We start from the raw sequence: 20,000 nt of genomic DNA on the forward strand, positions 1-20,000 counted from the left end.
CAGATCAGCCAAGAAGCGGCGCTCGACTCTCACCTCCATCAGCACCTCCGAAGCTCGGACAGCTCCTGTAGGCTGCGCATAGAAGGAAAGCATTGGACGCTCGACTTCAGCACCTCGACAGCGCCACCACCACCTCTCACCACTGTTAAGCGAGAGAGAGACGATAGGGAGCCGTCGCGACGTACCCATGCAGCGCCGCCCGCCAACGCACAGAGGAGCGGAGGGGATCGGGCGCCAGGTCCGGGGGAAGGCTGGGAGGGAAGCTACGGCGATGCTACCCAGCTTTCAACCCTTCGGGACCGGTGCTCCGCTCCTATCGCTCCGGCGAACAGGGTCCGCTACGCTTTCAACACCAGCGCCCGGCAGAGGGCTTGGAGAAGGCTCGCGCGGATCCTCGGCTCGGATCGCCTGGCTTCGCGGGAGCGGCCTTCGGCTAGGGCCGACGACGGCCGGACCGAGCAGATTTGGACCGGGGTGCGGGGCGAGTACCTGCCTCTCTCACGAAGGGAGTGTCACCGGTAAGAAGCCTCTTCCCACGTCTGCTTGCCGACTTACGCTCGCCCCGACGAGAGGCCCAACCGAAAGAGTGGAAAGGGGCAGAGATTTCCAGGGTCGCCCCACCAGGGATGCAATACCCCAGTGCAGGCAGTCGGCCCTGCCCCGAACCTACTCGGTGGTTTGAAGGTTAACCTCTTGGGGAAAAGCAGCGATTCGCCTCGCGGTGCGTGCCTCCGCGGATCTAAACCCCCTCGATCGATGTGGGGCCAGAGGACCCCTTTTCCCCGTACGAAACTGTCAGCTCACCATGGGCTCGACGTCCGTGGGTCGGGGAGTTGAGCGCTTACGCGCGGCGGGACCTTATAACCTGCAGCGGCTGAGGAGCGAAGATTTCCAGGGTGGGCCCCCGGGGATGCCATACCCCGAGCAGCCTGTCGGCCCCGCTCCTAGCACGCTGGCAAGCAATGGAGTCTTCCCCGCGGCAGCCACCGCCTTCGCCCTAGCCTCGCCGTCAGTCGATGAAGAACGTCGTTCGCCCTCCTCTGCTCGGGATTTGGAAACGGCCTGGCCTTCGCCTACTCCGTCGGGCAACTGCCTTCCGCCAGCCCCTTCCCTCGAATCCCCTTCTTCCATTTTAGACCCGATCAGGGGATTGGTCAGCCCAGCCCTGGGGTAGGAAGAGGGGTTGGGGTCGGTTCGGCTTCGGGTGCCCCCGCTCGGCCAAAGGTTCCCCTCGCTTTGGAAGCACGCGAGGTCGCGGAGGGTGTCGGGGTTATTTTCGGCTCCCTGGCTTCGCGGGAGCGGCCTTCGGCTAGGGCCGACGCCGTCCGGCCCGCGCAGATTTGGACCGGGGTCCGGGGCGAGTACCTGCCTCTCTCACGAAGGGAGTGTCACCGGTAAGAAGCCTCTTCCCACGTCTGCTTGCCGACTTACGCTCGCCCCGACGAGAGGCCCAACCGAAAGAGTGGAAAGAGGCAGAGATTTCCAGGGTCGCCCCACCAGGGATGCAATACCCCAGTGCAGACTGTCGGCCCTGCCCCGAACCTACTCGGTGGTTTGAAGGTTAACCTCTTGGGGAAAAGCAGCGATTCGCCTCGCGGTGCGTGCCTCCGCGGATCTAAACCCCCCTCGATCGATGTGGGGCCAGAGGACCCCTTTTCCCCGTACGAAACGGCCGGCTCACCATGGGCTCGACATCCGTGGGTCGGAGAGTTGAGCGCTTACGCGCGGCGGGACCTTATAACCTGCAGCGGCTGAGGAGCGAAGATTTCCAGGGTGGGCCCCCGGGGATGCCATACCCCGAGCAGCCAGTCGGCCCCGCTCCTAGCGCGCTGACGAGCAATGGAGTCTTCCCCGCGGCAGCCACCGCCCTCGCCTCGCCGTCGGTCGATGAAGAGCCGAGTTCGCCCTCCTCTGCTCGGGACTCGGAAACGGCCTGGCCTTCGCCTACTCCGTCGGGCAACTGCCTTCCGCCAGCCCCTTCCCTCGAATCCCCTTCTTCCATTTTAGACCCGATCAGGGGATTGGTCAGCCCAGCCCTGGGGTAGGAAGAGGGGTTGGGGTCGGTTCGGCTTCCGGTGCCCCCGCTCGGCCAAAGGTCCCCTCGCTTTGGAAGCACGCGAGGGTGCCGGGGTTATTTTCGGCTTGACGCCTAAGTCCGGTCCCTGCCGGCTCCCGTCGAGGCCCGCGGTCAAAACCAGCTCCCCGGCTGTCGGAGCCGGAGCCCCGCAGCCCGAGCGGACGCACCGAGTCCCTCATGTAAGGGATAGCCGCCCCTACGGAACGGCCCGGACTGGGACCAGGCTCCCCCAGGCGCCGAAGGGGTGGGTCGGCCGTGTTGCCGAAGCTTAGCCGGCGCTGATGACCGCAGCCCCTAACGACGCCCACAGGCGGGGGAGCCAAGGAGAGCACTAGGAAGACGTGGCGGGGTCGGACGGCTCAATTTCCAGGGTGGGACCCCGGGGGTTCAGTACCCCGGGCATCCGGTCGGTTTCGCCGGCGAGACCCCAAGCCTTCCACGGCCCCCTTCGTGGGTGCAGGGATACCGAGCAGGGTGGCTTAGACGCCAATTCCCCAGAAGTTTTAGGGATAGGGTTTGTCCGGGCGCCATCCGCAGCGACAACCTCGCAAAAGAAGCTCTCTTCCACAAAGCACGGGCAACGTTCGTGTGCGAGTGTTGGTCTCCCATGGTCTACCGACTCCCCCGGGCGGCCCAAGCGTTACGCCCACGGCCGGGCCCTCGAGCAGGCGCACCCCTGGTGCCTCTCGTAAGGGAAGGCTACGGTCCTCAACCCCTCGTATGGCGGGGAGGGCGCATTTGAAACGCTAAAGGACGAGCCCTGTTCGGGACCTGGCGGGGATCCGCGGATTGGCGAGAGGGATGGGTCTGCCGTTGGTCAGAGGGGACGCACCCCTGGGACGCAGTTTGGCATTAGCGACCGATGGCCCATCTACGACCATGTACTCCGGGAGCGCCAAGGAGGACGCGGGTGGGCTTTGGGGGCAGACTCAATTTCCAGGGTCTGGGCGCCGGGGGTGCAATACCCTTAAGCGCTCATGTCGGTTTCGTCTGCCGCCCGCCTCTGGCCCGGCTCCTAGTGACGGGTGCTGTGAACGTGCGATCGTGCTTGCGGTTGAAGAGTTCGAAGGCTACCGCTGGGGATAACACGCCCGGGGAATTTAGAAAACCCCCCCCTCCGCTACAATCTCTGCTTCTGCCGGACTCGGAGGGGAGCCGCCCCGGGGGCGACCGCTCCCTCTCCTCTTCCGCGGCGTGCCGCGCGCTTCGCCGTCAGCAGCGGAGCGAACCTTTTTCTCGGTCCGCAGCTCTTCAGGCGTAGGCGGGCAGCGCTAACAGGGTACACTGGGGACCACTCGACCGCTACCGCTCCTACGGCAGACGACCCTACCTACCGCGGAAGCGCCACGGTGGGTCTAAGCCTCGTCCCCGCGAGGAGCAAGCGGGAGCCGTCCCTTTTCGTGCTGCGGAAATAAACCGTGGACACAGAAGTGTCTGCGCTCTCCGACCGGGCGGGGGGCGATTGGACTTGCCCGAGGGACACTAGGCGAGGCGCTACCGCGGGAGCCGGAGCTCCGCGCCGGACGCTGCCGCCGCCAACGCCGCCGCCCCCCACCCACGGTACGGTGGAGTACGCCCGTTCCATACGCTTCGTAGCAAACCTCAGCCGAAGCAGAGAGTCCTACCGCTTGTGGCAGGAGCGGGGCCGTGCGAGGACCACACTGGCACCGCGCTACACAACCTTAGGCAGAGGACGACAGCCGCTCACGGGGAGCGGGGGATTGATGCGCGACCAAGACTGAGGCTAAGGAACGCTTTACCATAAACCGGCCGGGGCCAATACCCCTGACCGAGCAAAGTGCCTTGCCCCGCCGGATCGCGCTGTGTCAGATCGATCAAAAGAGCGGAGAGCCGAGACTCTACCGCTGGGAGTTTGTGGAGAACGGCCTGGCTTGCGTCCCGTCCTCCCGCCCTCGACCTCACATGGCTAGCCTCACCCGCCGGGAGCCACCCCATTGGGGACCGTAGGGCGGAGAAGGGGTCTCCGCGTCCGGAATTTTACTTGTGGAGAACGGCCTGGCTTACGTCCCGTCCTCCCGCCCTCGACCTCACATGGCTAGCCTCACCCGCCGGGCGCCACCCCATTGGGGACCGTAGGGCGGAGAAGGGGTCTCCGCGTCCGGAATTTTACTTGTGGAGAACGGCCTGGCTTGCGTCCCGTCCTCCCGCCCTCGACCTCACATGGCTAGCCTCACCCGCCGGGCGCCACCCCATTGGGGACCGTAGGGCGGAGAAGGGGTCTCCGCGTCCGGAATTTCTTGTGGAGAACGGCCTGGCTTGCGTCCCGTCCTCCCATGGCTAGCCTCACCCGCCGGGCGCCACCCCATTGGGGACCGTAGGGCGGAGAAGGGGTCTCCGCGTCCGGAATTTCTTGTGGAGAACGGCCTGGCTTACGTCCCGTTCTCCCGCCCTCGACCTCACATGGCTAGCCTACCCCGCCGGGCGCCGCTCCATTGGGGATACGGTACAGCAAAGCGCGACGCCGCACGATGCCAACACTTTGTGCAAAAACCTGGCAGAGTCGACCAAAACCTCGCTTCTTTGACCGGTATTTTTGATGCTTTTCTCTGCCGCCGAAGGTGCACTGAGGGTGGGATCGGTTCGTTTTGGTCTGCGGTTCTTCCGAGAGGTGCCCGCCTGGCAGTTCTTTTTCAGCAGCCTTCGAAGGACATCCGGCGGGCAAGCCAGGGGTCGGCAGCCGCCGGCGGTGAGCCTTCCCCGGCAGGAGCAGGGCAGCTCGGACCGCAAAATTTTTTCGACTTTCGCCGAGGCCAAAAGCCCATGCACTTCGAAATCCTGCCCGCAGCGCCGTCTCCTGTCAGACTTCCCATGCCGCCTGCGGTGGTCCTCGCCCGGCAGAGAGAATCCGGAGTCGCCCTCTCACCGGTTCTTTTTCACCATTCCGGAGCTCTGAAATCTGCCGGACACCGAGTGGCCGAGGACGCTTCCAGGAGGGCGGCAGCGAGAGGCAGAGTGCCACCGGTCGGGTCCCCGGTTCTCCCACACTTTGAAAATTTTTCCCCGTTTGTTCTGGTGGGATGGAGAGAGAGCGTGGCTTATGCGCCCTCTGCCCCGCGGTACGCCCTTGGCTAGCCTTACGCCGGTGGTTCGCCAGGCCACCGGCACCTTGTATAGCGGGGTCGGCGTGGCTTATGCGCCCTCTCCCCCGCGGTCCGCCCTGGCTAGCCTTACGCCGGTGGTTCGCCAGGCCACCGGCACCTTGTATAGCGGGGTCGGCGTGGCTTATGCGCCCTCTCCCCCGCGGTCCGCCCTGGCTAGCCTTACGCCGGTGGTTCGCCAGGCCACCGGCACCTTGTATGGCGGGGACAGCGTGGCTTATGCGCCCGTCAACCCACCTGCTCGCCCCGGCTAGCCTTTTACCCGGAGGGCGCCACGCTCCGGGTACCAGTGAGCGGCACGAACCCAGTCATACCATGCCGCTCACCTCGCGCCCTCTCCGGCCTCCGCCGCGGAGACCTCCCGCTCTGTTCTGCGGAGAGCGATTATGGGCAAAATCTACAAAGTCCCCGATGGTTAAGGACGTAGACTGTTGAGCGGGACCTACACACTCTTGTAGCCGAAGGGGCTCGCCATTTCCCGCAGAAAATGGATCACCTCCCGCAGAGGAACATGAAATGCCCCTTCCCGCGGGACCCGAAGGACCGCCCTGTCCGAGCAGGCCTCCAGGACCACGGCACGCAAAAGCGACTCAGTCCCGCTGGCATTACAAATCTGACTTAGTGCAAAAACCTGGCAGAGTCGACCAAAACCTCGCTTCTTTGACCGGTATTTTTGATGCTTTTCTCTGCCGCCGAAGGTGCACTGAGGGTGGGATCGGTTCGTTTTGGTCTGCGGTTCTTCCGAGAGGTGCCCGTCTCGGGGTTCTTTTTCAGCAGCCTTCGAAGGCCATCCGGCGGGCAAGCCAGGGGTTGGCAGCCGCCGGCGGTGAGCCTTCCCCGGCAGGAGCAGGGCCGCTCGGACCGCAAAATTTTTTCGACTTTCGCCGAGGCCAAAAGCCCATGCACTTTTAAAGCCTGCCCGCCGCGCCGTCTCCTGTCAGACTTCCCATGCCGCCTGCGGTGGTCCTCGCCCGGCAGAGAGAAGCCGGATTCGCCCTCTCACCGGTTCTTTTTCACCATTCCGGAGCTCTGAAATCTGCCGGACACCGAGTGGCCGAGGACGCTTCCAGGAGGGCGGCAGCGAGAGGCAGAGTGCCACCGGTCGGGTCCCCGGTTCTCCCACACTTTGAAAATTTTTCCCCGTTTGTTCTGGTGGGATGGAGAGAGAGCGTGGCTTATGCGCCCTCTGCCCCGCGGTACGCCCTTGGCTAGCCTTACGCCGGTGGTTCGCCAGGCCACCGGCACCTTGTACAGCGGGGTCGGCGTGGCTTATGCGCCCTCTCCCCCGCGGTCCGCCCTGGCTAGCCTTACGCCGGTGGTTCGCCAGGCCACCGGCACCTTGTATGGCGGGGACGGCGTGGCTTATGCGCCCGTCAACCCACCTGCTCGCCCCGGCTAGCCTTTTACCCGGAGGGCGCCACGCTCCGGGTACCAGTGAGCGGCACGAACCCAGTCATACCATGCCGCTCACCTCGCGCCCTCTCCGGCCTCCGCCGCGGAGACCTCCCGCTCTGTTCTGCGGAGAGCGATTACGGGCACAATCTACAAAGTCCCCGATGGTTAAGGACGTAGACTGTTGAGCGGGACCTACACACTCTCGTAGCCGAAGGGGCTCGCCATTTCCCGCAGAAAATGGATCACCTCCCGCAGAGGAACATGAAATGCCCCTTCCCGCGGGACCCGAAGGACCGCCCTGTCCGAGCAGGCCTCCAGGACCACGGCACGCAAAAGCGACTCAGTCCCGCTGGCATTACGGATCTGACTTAGTGCAAAAGCCTGGCAGAGTCGACCAAAACTCCCCTTCTCTGACCGGTATTTTTGCTGCTTCTCTCTGCCGCCGAAGGTGCACTGAAAGTCGGACCGGTCGGTTTTGGTCTGCGGTTCTTCCGAGAGGTGCCCGTCTCGGGGTTCTTTTTCAGCAGCCTTCGAAGGCGATCCGGCGGGCAAGCCAGGGGTTGGCAGCCGCCGGCGGTAAGCCTTCCCCGGCAGGAGCAGGGCAGCTCGGACCGCAAAATTTTTTCGACTTTCGCCGAGGACAAAAAGCCCAGCCACTTAGAAAGCCTGCCGCGGCGCCGTCTCCTGTCAGACGTCCCCGCCGCCTGCGGTGGTCCTCGCCCGGCAGTGAGAAACCAGAGTCGCCCTCTCTCCGGTTCTTTTTCACCATTCCGGAGCTCTGGAATCTGCCGTACTCCGAGTGACCGAGGACGCTTCCAGGAGGGCGGCAGCGAGAGGCAGAGTGCCACCGGTCGGGTCCCCGGTTCTCCCACACTTTGAAATTTTTTCCCCGTTTGTACTGGTGGGATGGAGAGAGAGCGTGGCTTAAGCGCCCTCTGCCCCGCGGTCCGCCCTGGCTAGCCTTACGCCGGTGGTTCGCCAGGCCACCGGCACCTTGTATGGCGGGGACGGCGTGGCTTATGCGCCCGTCAACCCACCTGCTCGCCCCGGCTAGCCTTTTACCCGGAGGGCGCCACGCTCCGGGTACCAGTGAGCGGCACGAACCCAGTCATACCATGCCGCTCACCTCGCGCCCTCTCCGGCCTCCGCCGCGGAGACCTCCCGCTCTGTTCTGCGGAGAGCGATTACGGGCACAATCTACAAAGTCCCCGATGGTTAAGGACGTAGACTGTTGAGCGGGACCTACACACTCTCGTAGCCGAAGGGGCTCGCCATTTCCCGCAGAAAATGGATCACCTCCCGCAGAGGAACATGAAATGCCCCTTCCCGCGGGACCCGAAGGACCGCCCTGTCCGAGCAGGCCTCCAGGACCACGGCACGCAAAAGCGACTCAGTCCCGCTGGCATTACGGATCTGACTTAGTGCAAAAGCCTGGCAGAGTCGACCAAAACTCCCCTTCTCTGACCGGTATTTTTGCTGCTTCTCTCTGCCGCCGAAGGTGCACTGAAAGTCGGACCGGTCGGTTTTGGTCTGCGGTTCTTCCGAGAGGTGCCCGTCTCGGGGTTCTTTTTCAGCAGCCTTCGAAGGCGATCCGGCGGGCAAGCCAGGGGTTGGCAGCCGCCGGCGGTAAGCCTTCCCCGGCAGGAGCAGGGCAGCTCGGACCGCAAAATTTTTTCGACTTTCGCCGAGGACAAAAAGCCCAGCCACTTAGAAAGCCTGCCGCGGCGCCGTCTCCTGTCAGACGTCCCCGCCGCCTGCGGTGGTCCTCGCCCGGCAGTGAGAAACCAGAGTCGCCCTCTCTCCGGTTCTTTTTCACCATTCCGGAGCTCTGGAATCTGCCGTACTCCGAGTGACCGAGGACGCTTCCAGGAGGGCGGCAGCGAGAGGCAGAGTGCCACCGGTCGGGTCCCCGGTTCTCCCACACTTTGAAATTTTTTCCCCGTTTGTACTGGTGGGATGGAGAGAGAGCGTGGCTTAAGCGCCCTCTGCCCCGCGGTCCGCCCTGGCTAGCCTTACGCCGGTGGTTCGCCAGGCCACCGGCACCTTGTATGGCGGGGACGGCGTGGCTTATGCGCCCGTCAACCCACCTGCTCGCCCCGGCTAGCCTTTTACCCGGAGGGCGCCACGCTCCGGGTACCAGTGAGCGGCACGAACCCAGTCATACCATGCCGCTCACCTCGCGCCCTCTCCGGCCTCCGCCGCGGAGACCTCCCGCTCTGTTCTGCGGAGAGCGATGACGGGCACAATCTACAAAGTCCCCGATGGTTAAGGACGTAGACTGTTGAGCGGGACCTACACACTCTTGTAGCCGAAGGGGCTCGCCATTTCCCGCAGAAAATGGATCACCTCCCGCAGAGGAACATGAAATGCCCCTTCCCGCGGGACCCGAAGGACCGCCCTGTCCGAGCAGGCCTCCAGGACCACGGCACGCAAAAGCGACTCAGTCCCGCTGGCATTACGGATCTGACTTAGTGCAAAAGCCTGGCAGAGTCGACCAAAACTCCCCTTCTCTGACCGGTATTTTTGCTGCTTCTCTCTGCCGCCGAAGGTGCACTGAAAGTCGGACCGGTCGGTTTTGGTCTGCGGTTCTTCCGAGAGGTGCCCGTCTCGGGGTTCTTTTTCAGCAGCCTTCGAAGGCGATCCGGCGGGCAAGCCAGGGGTTGGCAGCCGCCGGCGGTAAGCCTTCCCCGGCAGGAGCAGGGCAGCTCGGACCGCAAAATTTTTTCGACTTTCGCCGAGGACAAAAAGCCCAGCCACTTAGAAAGCCTGCCGCGGCGCCGTCTCCTGTCAGACGTCCCCGCCGCCTGCGGTGGTCCTCGCCCGGCAGAGAGAAGCCGGATTCGCCCTCTCTCCGGTTCTTTTTCACCATTCCGGAGCTCTGAAATCTGCCGTACTCCGAGTGACCGAGGACGCTTCCAGGAGGGCGGCAGCGAGAGGCAGAGTGCCACCGGTCGGGTCCCCGGTTCTCCCACACTTAGAGAATTTTTCGCTTGGTGCTGCTGCGAGGACGTAGGTCTTTCGACCGGGGCAAGCCTGGAGGGCGGTAGCCGGGTTTGGCGCCCTATTCCCGGCTAGCTCTCGGCGGCTTCACCCGGTTGGAGCTCCGACTTCCATGGGCATGTTCCTCACCGGGACCTACGACAAAGTGTGGCCGAGGGACAGTGACACATTCCCGGGTAGCCTGAGTGGCTGCTCCCGCTGAGCCACTTCCATGGGCATTATTCCTCCCCGGGACTTGCCGCCAAGTCTTGGCCGGGGGACAGTGACACATTCCCGGCTAGCCTGAGTGGCTGCTCCCGCTGAGCCACTTCCATGGGCATTATTCCTCCCCGGGACTTGCCGCCAAGTCTTGGCCGGGGGACAGTGACACATTCCCGGCTAGCCTGAGTGGCTGCTCCCGCTGAGCCACTTCCATGGGCATTATTCCTCCCCGGGACTTGCCGCCAAGTCTGGCCGGGGGACAGTGACACATTCCCGGGTAGCCTGAGCGGATGCTCCTGCTGAACTCTTTAGTTCCATGGGCATGTTCCTCATCAGGAACCCAACGACCAAGGGTGGCCGAGGGACAGTGACACATTCTCGGGTAGCCTGAGTGGCTGCTCCCGCTGAGCTACTTCCATGAGCACTATTCCTCCCCGGGACCTGCCGCCAAGTCTGGCCGGGGGACAGTGACACATTCCCGGGTAGCCTGAGTGGCTGCTCCCGCTGAGCTACTTCCATGGGCACTATTCCTCCCCGGGACCTGCCGCCAAGTCTTGGCCGGGGGACAGTGACACATTCCCGGGTAGCCTGAGTGGCTGCTCCCGCTGAGCCACTTCCATGGGCATTATTCCTCCCCGGGACTTGCCGCCAAGTCTTGGCCGGGGGACAGTGACACATTGCCGGGTAGCCTGAGTGGCTGCTCCCGCTGAGCTCTTACTTCCATGGGCATGTTCCTGACCGGGACCAACTACCAAGTGTGGCCGGGTTTCGAGCTCCAAACTCGGCTTGCACTTGGTGGCCAAGGGGGTCCCCTCCGCTCCGGGAAGGGCGCCCTCCAGCGGGCAGACGAGGGTACTTCTAGTCTGCCCGAGCTCCATGGGGCCCCTCTCGCCCCTAGGCTCCCCGCCCAGGGTTCCAGGGTCCCGGCTACAGCCACCCAGCCGAGTCCCATATAGGGTACCGGGCCTGGCAGGAATCATGCCGGAATTAGTGAGACCTCCTCGGCCGCGGCTCAGCCGCAAAACTCCCTTTCGCGGTTCTCTTCCCACCAACTTCCATGGGCATGTTCCTCACCGGGACCTCCGACCAAGTGTGGCCGGGGAACAGTCACCCATGCCCGGGCAGCCTCAGCGAGTGCTCCCGCTGAGGTCAACTTGGAGGTTGGAGCTCCGACTTCCATGGGCACTATTCCTCCCCGGGACCTGCCGCCAAGTCTGGCCGGGGGACAGTGACACATTCCCGGGTAGCCTGAGCGGATGCTCCCGCTGAACTCTTTAGTTCCATGGGCATGTTCCTCATCAGGAACCCAACGACCAAGGGTGGCCGAGGGACAGTGACACATTCTCGGGTAGCCTGAGTGGCTGCTCCCGCTGAGCTACTTCCATGAGCACTATTCCTCCCCGGGACCTGCCGCCAAGTCTGGCCGGGGGACAGTGACACATTCCCGGGTAGCCTGAGTGGCTGCTCCCGCTGAGCTACTTCCATGGGCACTATTCCTCCCCGGGACTTGCCGCCAAGTCTTGGCCGGGGGACAGTGACACATTCCCGGGTAGCCTGAGTGGCTGCTCCCGCTGAGGTACTTCCATGAGCACTATTCCTCCCCGGGACTTGCCGCCAAGTCTTGGCCGGGGGACAGTGACACATTCCCGGGTAGCCTGAGTGGCTGCTCCCGCTGAGGTACTTCCATGAGCACTATTCCTCCCCGGGACTTGCCGCCAAGTCTTGGCCGGGGGACAGTGACACATTCCCGGGTAGCCTGAGTGGCTGCTCCCGCTGAGCTCCGACTTCCATGGCCATGTTCCTCACCGGGACCTCCGACCAAGCCTGGCCGGGTTTCGAGCTCCAAACTCGGCTTGCACTTGGTGGCCAAGGGGGTCCCCTCCGCTCCGGAAAGGGCGCCCTCCAGCGGGCAGACGAGGGTACTTCTAGTCTGCCCGAGCTCCATGGGGCCCCTCTCGCCCCTAGGCTCCCCGCCCAGGGTTCCAGGGTCACGGATCCAACCACCATGCCGAGTCCGGTTTGGGGACCGGGAATGGCAGGAATCAAGCCGGGATCGGTGCGCCCTCCTCGGCCGCGGCTTAGCGCAAAAACTCCCTTTCGCGGTTCTCTTCCCTTCAACTTCCATGGGCACGTTCCACACCGGGACCTACGACCAAGTGAGCCCGGGGAACAGTCACCCATGCCCGGGCAGCCTCAGCAAGTGCTCCAGCTGAGGTCAATTTGGAGTTTGGAGCTCCGACTTCCATGGGCATGTTCCTCACCGGGACCTACGACCAAGCGTGGCCGAGAACAGTGACACATTCCCGGGTAAGCCTTAGCGGCTTCTCCCGCTGAGCTCCGACTTCCATGAGCACTATTCCTCCCCGGGACTTGCCGCCAAGTCTGGCCTGGGGGGACAGTGACACATTCCCGGGAAGCCTGTGCGGCTGCTCCCGCTAGGCTCTTACTTCCATGGGCATTATTCCTCCCCGGGACTTGCCGCCAAGTCTGGCCGGGGGACAGTGACTCTTGGCCGGATAGGCCAAGTGGCTTCTCCCGCTGACTTGCCCCTTTGGAAGTAGTAGCTCCTACTTCCATGGGCATTATTCCTCCCCGGGACCTACTGCCTAGTGTAGCCGGGGAACAGTGACTCTTGGCCGGATAGGCCAACTGGCTTCTCCCGCTGACTTGCCCCTTTGGAAGTAGGAGCTCTTACTTCCATGGGCATTATTCCTCCCCGGGACCTACTGCCAAGTGTGGCCGGGGAACAGTGACTCTTGGCCGGATAGGCCAACTGGCTTCTCCCGCTGACTTGCCCCTTTGGAAGTAGGAGCTCTTACTTCCAAGGGCATTACACCTCTCGGGCACTTAGAGCCAAGTGTCTTCACCCTTTGGAGGTAGTAGCTCCTACTTCCATGGGCATTATTCCTCCCAGGGACCTACTGCCAAATGTGGCCGGGGAACAGTGACTCTAGGCCGGATAGGCCAACTGGCTTCTCCCGCTGACTTGCCCCTTTGGAAGTAGTACCTCCTACTTCCATGGGCATTATTCCTCCCCGGGACCTACTGCCAAGTGTGGCCGGGGAACAGTGACCCTTGGCCGGATAGGCCAAGTGGCTTCTCCCGCTGACTTGCCCCTTTGGAAGTAGTAGCTCTTACTTCCATGGGCATTATACCTCTCGGGGACTTAGAGCCAAGTGTCTTCACCCTTTGAAGGTAGTAGCTCCTACTTCCATGGGCATTATTCCTCCCCGGGACCTACTGCCAAGTGTGGCCGGGGAACAGTGACCCTTGGCCGGGTAGGCCAAGTGGCTTCTCCCGCTGACTTGCCCCTTTGGAAGTAGTAGCTCCTACTTCCATGGGCATTATTCCTCCCCGGGACCTACTGCCAAGTGTGGCCGGGGAACAGTGACCCTTGGCCGGATAGGCCAAGTGGCTTCTCCCGCTGACTTGCCCCTTTGGAAGTAGTAGCTCCTACTTCCATGGGCATTATTCCTCCCCGGGACCTACTGCCAAGTGTGGCCGGGGAACAGTGACCCTTGGCCGGATAGGCCAAGTGGCTTCTCCCGCTGACTTGCCCCTTTGGAAGTAGTAGCTCCTACTTCCATGGGCATTATTCCTCCCCGGGACCTACTGCCAAGTGTGGCCGGGGAACAGTGACCCTTGGCCGGATAGGCCAAGTGGCTTCTCCCGCTGACTTGCCCCTTTGGAAGTAGTACCTCCTACTTCCATGGGCATTATTCCTCCCCGGGACCTACTGCCAAGTGTGGCCGGGGAACAGTGACCCTTGGCCGGATAGGCCAAGTGGCTTCTCCCGCTGACTTGCCCCTTTGGAAGTAGTAGCTCTTACTTCCATGGGCATTATACCTCTCGGGGACTTAGAGCCAAGTGTCTTCACCCTTTGAAGGTAGTAGCTCCTACTTCCATGGGCATTATTCCTCCCCGGGACCTACTGCCAAGTGTGGCCGGGGAACAGTGACCCTTGGCCGGGTAGGCCAAGTGGCTTCTCCCGCTGACTTGCCCCTTTGGAAGTAGTAGCTCCTACTTCCATGGGCATTATTCCTCCCCGGGACCTACTGCCAAGTGTGGCCGGGGAACAGTGACCCTTGGCCGGATAGGCCAAGTGGCTTCTCCCGCTGACTTGCCCCTTTGGAAGTAGTAGCTCCTACTTCCATGGGCATTATTCCTCCCCGGGACCTACTGCCAAGTGTGGCCGGGGAAAAGTGACCCTTGGCCGGATAGGCCAAGTGGCTTCTCCCGCTGACTTGCCCCTTTGGAAGTAGTAGCTCCTACTTCCATGGGCATTATTCCTCCCCGGGACCTACTGCCAAGTGTGGCCGGGGAACAGTGACCCTTGGCCGGATAGGCCAAGTGGCTTCTCCCGCTGACTTGCCCCTTTGGAAGTAGTACCTCCTACTTCCATGGGCATTATTCCTCCCCGGGACCTACTGCCAAGTGTGGCCGGGGAACAGTGACCCTTGGCCGGATAGGCCAAGTGGCTTCTCCCGCTGACTTGCCCCTTTGGAAGTAGTAGCTCTTACTTCCATGGGCATTATACCTCTCGGGGACTTAGAGCCAAGTGTCTTCACCCTTTGAAGGTAGTAGCTCCTACTTCCATGGGCATTATTCCTCCCCGGGACCTACTGCCAAGTGTGGCCGGGGAACAGTGACCCTTGGCCGGGTAGGCCAAGTGGCTTCTCCCGCTGACTTGCCCCTTTGGAAGTAGTAGCTCCTACTTCCATGGGCATTATTCCTCCCCGGGACCTACTGCCAAGTGTGGCCGGGGAACAGTGACCCTTGGCCGGATAGGCCAAGTGGCTTCTCCCGCTGACTTGCCCCTTTGGAAGTAGTAGCTCCTACTTCCATGGGCATTATTCCTCCCCGGGACCTACTGCCAAGTGTGGCCGGGGAACAGTGACCCTTGGCCGGATAGGCCAAGTGGCTTCTCCCGCTGACTTGCCCCTTTGGAAGTAGTAGCTCCTACTTCCATGGGCATTATTCCTCCCCGGGACCTACTGCCAAGTGTGGCCGGGGAACAGTGACCCTTGGCCGGGTAGGCCAAGTGGCTTCTCCCGCTGACTTGCCCCTTTGGAAGTAGTAGCTCCTACTTCCATGGGCATTATTCCTCCCCGGGACCTACTGCCAAGTGTGGCCGGGGAACAGTGACCCTAAACCGGGTAGGCCAAGTGGCTTCTCCCGCTGACTTGCCCCTTTGGAAGTAGTAGCTCCTACTTCCATGGGCATTATTCCTCCCCGGGACCTACTGCCAAGTGTGGCCGGGGAACAGTGACCCTAAACCGGGTAGGCCAAGTGGCTTCTCCCGCTGACTTGCCCCTTTGGAAGTAGTAGCTCCTACTTCCATGGGCATTATTCCTCCCCGGGACCTACTGCCAAGTGTGGCCGGGGAACAGGGACCCTTGGCCGGGTAGACCAAGTGGCTTCTCCCGCTGACTTGCCCCTTTGGAAGTAGAGGCTCCTACTTCCATGGGCATTATTCCTCCCCGGGACCTACTGCCAAGTGTGGCCGGGGAACAGTGACCCTTGGCCGTATAGGCCAAGTGGCTTCTCCCGCTGACTTGCCCCTTTGGAAGTAGTAGCTCCTACTTCCATGGGCATTATTCCTCCCCGGGACCTACTGCCAAGTGTGGCCGGGGAACAGTGACCCTTGGCCGGATAGGCCAAGTGGCTTCTCCCGCTGACTTGCCCCTTTGGAAGTAGGAGCTCTTACTTCCATGGGCATTATTCCTCCTCGGGACCTACTGCCAAGTGTGGCCGGGGAACAGTGACTCTTGGCCGGATAGGCCAACTGGCTTCTCCCGCTGACTTGCCCCTTTGGAAGTAGGAGCTCTTACTTCCATGGGCATTATTCCTCCCCGGGACCTACTGCCAAGTGTGGCCGGGGAACAGTGACCCTTGGCCGGATAGGCCAACTGGCTGCTCCCGCTGACTTGCCCCTTTGGAAGTAGAGGCTCCTACTTCCATGGGCATTATTCCTCCCCGGGACCTACTGCCAAGTGTGGCCGGGGAACAGTGACTCTTGGCCGGATAGGCCAACTGGCTTCTCCCGCTGACTTGCCCCTTTGGAAGTAGGAGCTCTTACTTCCAAGGGCATTACACCTCTCGGGCACTTAGAGCCAAGTGTCTTCACCCTTTGGAGGTAGTAGCTCCTACTTCCATGGGCATTATTCCTCCCAGGGACCTACTGCCAAATGTGGCCGGGGAACAGTGACTCTAGGCCGGATAGGCCAACTGGCTTCTCCCGCTGACTTGCCCCTTTGGAAGTAGTAGCTCCTACTTCCATGGGCATTATTCCTCCCCGGGACCTACTGCCTAGTGTGGCCGGGGAACAGTGACTCTTGGCCGGATAGGCCAACTGGCTTCTCCCGCTGACTTGCCCCTTTGGAAGTAGTAGCTCCTACTTCCATGGGCATTATTCCTCCCCGGGACCTACTGCCTAGTGTAGCCGGGGAACAGTGACTCTTGGCCGGATAGGCCAACTGGCTTCTCCCGCTGACTTGCCCCTTTGGAAGTAGGAGCTCTTACTTCCAAGGGCATTACACCTCTCGGGCACTTAGAGCCAAGTGTCTTCACCCTTTGGAGGTAGTAGCTCCTACTTCCATGGGCATTATTCCTCCCAGGGACCTACTGCCAAATGTGGCCGGGGAACAGTGACTCTAGGCCGGATAGGCCAACTGGCTTCTCCCGCTGACTTGCCCCTTTGGAAGTAGGAGCTCTTACTTCCATGGGCATTATTCCTCCCCGGGACCTACTGCCAAGTGTGGCCGGGGAACAGTGACCCTTGGCCGGATAGGCCAACTGGCTGCTCCCGCTGACTTGCCCCTTTGGAAGTAGAGGCTCCTACTTCCATGGGCATTATTCCTCCCCGGGACCTACTGCCAAGTGTGGCCGGGGAACAGTGACCCTTGGCCGGATAGGCCAACTGGCTGCTCCCGCTGACTTGCCCCTTTGGAAGTAGGAGCTCTTACTTCCATGGGCATTATACCTCTCGGGCACTTAGAGCCAAGTGTCTTCACCCTTTGGAGGTAGTAGCTCCTACTTCCATGGGCATTATTCCTCCCCGGGACCTACTGCCAAGTGTGGCCGGGGAACAGTGACTCTTGGCCGGATAGGCCAACTGGCTTCTCCCGCTGACTTGCCCCTTTGGAAGTAGGAGCTCTTACTTCCATGGGCATTATTCCTCCTCGGGACCTACTGCCAAGTGTGGCCGGGGAACAGTGACTCTTGGCCGGATAGGCCAACTGGCTTCTCCCGCTGACTTGCCCCTTTGGAAGTAGGAGCTCTTACTTCCATGGGCATTATTCCTCCCCGGGACCTACTGCCAAGTGTGGCCGGGGAACAGTGACCCTTGGCCGGATAGGCCAACTGGCTGCTCCCGCTGACTTGCCCCTTTGGAAGTAGAGGCTCCTACTTCCATGGGCATTATTCCTCCCCGGGACCTACTGCCAAGTGTGGCCGGGGAACAGTGACTCTTGGCCGGATAGGCCAACTGGCTTCTCCCGCTGACTTGCCCCTTTGGAAGTAGGAGCTCTTACTTCCAAGGGCATTACACCTCTCGGGCACTTAGAGCCAAGTGTCTTCACCCTTTGGAGGTAGTAGCTCCTACTTCCATGGGCATTATTCCTCCCAGGGACCTACTGCCTAGTGTAGCCGGGGAACAGTGACTCTTGGCCGGATAGGCCAACTGGCTTCTCCCGCTGACTTGCCCCTTTGGAAGTAGGAGCTCTTACTTCCAAGGGCATTACACCTCTCGGGCACTTAGAGCCAAGTGTCTTCACCCTTTGGAGGTAGTAGCTCCTACTTCCATGGGCATTATTCCTCCCAGGGACCTACTGCCAAATGTGGCCGGGGAACAGTGACTCTAGGCCGGATAGGCCAACTGGCTTCTCCCGCTGACTTGCCCCTTTGGAAGTAGAGGCTCCTACTTCCATGGGCATTATTCCTCCCCGGGACCTACTGCCTAGTGTGGCCGGGGAACAGTGACTCTTGGCCGGATAGGCCAACTGGCTTCTCCCGCTGACTTGCCCCTTTGGAAGTAGGAGCTCTTACTTCCATGGGCATTATTCCTCCTCGGGACCTACTGCCAAGTGTGGCCGGGGAACAGTGACTCTTGGCCGGATAGGCCAACTGGCTTCTCCCGCTGACTTGCCCCTTTGGAAGTAGGAGCTCTTACTTCCATGGGCATTATTCCTCCCCGGGACCTACTGCCAAGTGTGGCCGGGGTACAGTGACTCTTGGCCGGATAGGCGAAGTGGCTTCTCCCGCTGACTTGCCCCTTTGGAAGTAGGAGCTCCTACTTCCATGGGCATTATTCCTCCCCGGGACTTGCCGCCAAGTCTGGCCGGGGGACAGTGACACTTGGCCGGGTAGGCGAAGTGGCTTCTCCCGCTGACTTGCCCCTTTGGAAGTAGGAGCTCCTACTTCCATGGGCATTATTCCTCCCCGGGACTTGCCGCCAAGTCTGGCCGGGGGACAGTGACACTTGGCCGGGTAGGCGAAGTGGCTTCTCCCGCTGACTTGCCCCTTTGGAAGTAGGAGCTCCTACTTCCATGGGCATTATTCCTCCCCGGGACTTGCCGCCAAGTCTGGCCGGGGGACAGTGACACTTGGCCGGGTAGGCGAAGTGGCTTCTCCCGCTGACTTGCCCCTTTGGAAGTAGGAGCTCCTACTTCCATGGGCATTATTCCTCCCCGGGACTTGCCGCCAAGTCTGGCCGGGGGACAGTGACACTTGGCCGGGTAGGCGAAGTGGCTTCTCCCGCTGACTTGCCCCTTTGGAAGTAGGAGCTCCTACTTCCATGGGCATTATTCCTCCCCGGGACTTGCCGCCAAGTCTGGCCGGGGGACAGTGACACTTGGCCGGGTAGGCGAAGTGGCTTCTCCCGCTGACTTGCCCCTTTGGAAGTAGGAGCTCCTACTTCCATGGGCATTATTCCTCCCCGGGACTTGCCGCCAAGTCTGGCCGGGGAACAGTGACATGCGGCCGGATACGGCCGAGCGGCTGCTCCCGCTGACGTCATCACTTTGGAAGTAGGAGCTCCTACTTCCATGGGCTTGTTCCTCCCCGGGACTTGCCGCCAAGTCTGGCCGGGGGACAGTGACATGTGGCCGGATAGGCCAACTGGCTGCTCCCGCTGAGCTCCTACTTCCATGGGCTTGCCCCTCCCCGGGACTTGCCGCCAAGTCTGGCCGGGGAACAGTGACATGCGGCCGGATACGGCCGAGCGGCTGCTCCCGTTGACGTCATCACTTTGGAAGTAGGAGCTCCTACTTCCATGGGCTTGTTCCTCCCCGGGACTTGCCGCCAAGTCTGGCCGGGGGACAGTGACATGTGGCCGCATAGGCCAACTGGCTGCTCCCGCTGAGCTCCTACTTCCATGGGCTTGTTCCTCCCCGGGACTTGCCGCCAAGTCTGGACGGGGGACAGTGACATGCCGCCGGATACGGCCGAGCGGCTGCTCCCGCTGACGTCATCACTTTGGAAGTAGGAGCTCCTACTTCCATGGGCTTGTTCCTCCCCGGGACTTGCCGCCAAGTCTGGCCGGGGGACAGTGACATGTGGCCGGATAGGCCAACTGGCTGCTCCCGCTGAGCTCCTACTTCCATGGGCTTGCCGCTCCCCGGGACTTGCCGCCAAGTCTGGCCGGGGAACAGTGACATGCGGCTGGATACGGCCGAGCGGCTGCTCCCGCTGACGTCATCACTTTGGAAGTAGGAGCTCCTACTTCCATGGGCTTGTTCCTCCCCGGGACTTGCCGCCAAGTCTGGCCGGGGGACAGTGACATGTGGCCGGATAGGCCAACTGGCTGCTCCCGCTGAGCTCCTACTTCCATGGGCTTGCCCCTCCCCGGGACTTGCCGCCAAGTCTGGCCGGGGGACAGTGACATGCGGCCGGATACGGCCGAGCGGCTGCTCCCGCTGACGTCATCACTTCGGAAGTCCATGCTCGGGGCAAGGCTCGCACTCCAGGCGAGAACCAGCTCTGCGGGGCCGGCGGCGCGTGCTTGGCCGAGCCCCCGTGACCAACGGGGGCTAGACGTCGGAGGCATGCCCGCAGAGGTGCACCCCTCGCCGGCCACACTCTCTGACATCCTCCGGCCTCTGCTCCGCGCCTACGTTCTACGCGGCTTATGTCTGCCACTGCACGGCACTCAATGTATCACTCTGCATCACTCGCCGCCCTTGCCCAATGATCCATGACTTTATGCTTTG

This window comes from Engystomops pustulosus, unplaced genomic scaffold (assembly GCF_040894005.1).
Source record: "Engystomops pustulosus unplaced genomic scaffold, aEngPut4.maternal MAT_SCAFFOLD_155, whole genome shotgun sequence".
NCBI lineage: Eukaryota > Metazoa > Chordata > Amphibia > Anura > Leptodactylidae > Engystomops > Engystomops pustulosus.